Raw genomic sequence first — 1,488 nt, forward strand, 5'->3', positions numbered from 1 at the left:
GCTCCACACTACCACCACGATAATGATCAATAAAACACCAAGCAAAAGGAAATATACACACCTCACTGGCTGCTTCACATTGTAAGCCGTTTGTTTTTGCTCTTTTTACATACTTTTTGGAGCGTTTTCTCCAATGACGTATAGAATTACTAGACCGCTCACTGCTCGGCGGACAGCAGCGGCGCCATGGCAAATCGGCGCTGACTTCCGGTAGGGGCAAGAAGCTGTGGGGCGCTGTGTAATCCAGTGTGAATACACAGACTTCAAGGCCTGCTTGTCATCACTGATGGGACAATATGTGTTATGTTATGGCTTTGACTGTTAGCAGACAGTAAAATCTCTGTCCTCGGCACGTTGTCATGGCGACCACAGCGCTGTTTAGCCCTCACAGACAAGAAAAAACAAAGCATGTTTGTAGTTGACAGATATGGAATTTCGGTCTCAATAACTTTTAAACTAAACGTCTGTAACTTACAAAGGGCGCCTGCATCCCATCGTTGTGAGGTGGACGACATGCTACAAGCTCATTTTTCTTAAAAGTGTGTGTCTATCCAGCATCAGAAACAATATTGATTTCTAGAAGCAGCGGTCCTGCTGTGGGGTTAAGGGACCATCTACAACTTACAAGACGCTGCAACAGTGAAGACTAACACCAAAAAAATTAAAAAAAACTAACACAAAAAAAAAAACCTAATACCACCACTGGGATTCTCTGCAGTGTCACCGTAATCACCACAGCCTTCATTTGTCTCCTATCAAATTTATTGGATATGGCATTTGTCTTCACTGTTGCAGCGTCTTGTAAATTGTAGACGGTCCCTTAACTGCTGATTGAAATCAATGATGTTTCTGCCAAAACAGAAACAATGCCAAATAAGAAAGTTAATGTTTTAAACAATTTTTCTCCAATTCAGATGATTCAGTTGGACTTTCACAGCTGCTCAGACCCACAGACCTTGGAATGGTTGCTTTTTTCCTCCCACAAAAATGGCGATAAAAAGTTTCTGGAGGAGCAATAGTTGCAGTCAGAACATGCACAGTATTTATGTAATATATTTATGTAATAATGCTTTAATGCTCAATAAAGAACTGAACTGAATACCTTAACATACACAGAGGTTCTTCAGAGTAAAATGTAAGAAATAAAGTAGTGTAATAAAAAATCAAGTCAATTTAAGCAGTGGGGGTCCATTGAATACAATGGACACTCATTTCTAGAATAATTACAACAGACTGAGTGAAACAGCCAAAGGAAGACAAGAAATGGAAAAAATGAAAGCATGAAACACAGTAATTGCAATAAAAATGAAAAGTTTATTCACAGTAAATGAAAAAATGCACACAATGACATATTAATTGCACATTCCGTAGTCGCAGGTTACACTTGTCTTTGTGACTTCTGTTTCCGAGGAGATAAATTACAAAAAAAAAAAAAAATCTCCTGGGTCTCCTGGCTTGGTGTTCACAATGTATCTCAAGCATTGTGAC

This window comes from Salarias fasciatus, chromosome 18 (genome assembly GCF_902148845.1).
Source record: "Salarias fasciatus chromosome 18, fSalaFa1.1, whole genome shotgun sequence".
In the NCBI taxonomy this organism is placed as follows: domain Eukaryota; kingdom Metazoa; phylum Chordata; class Actinopteri; order Blenniiformes; family Blenniidae; genus Salarias; species Salarias fasciatus.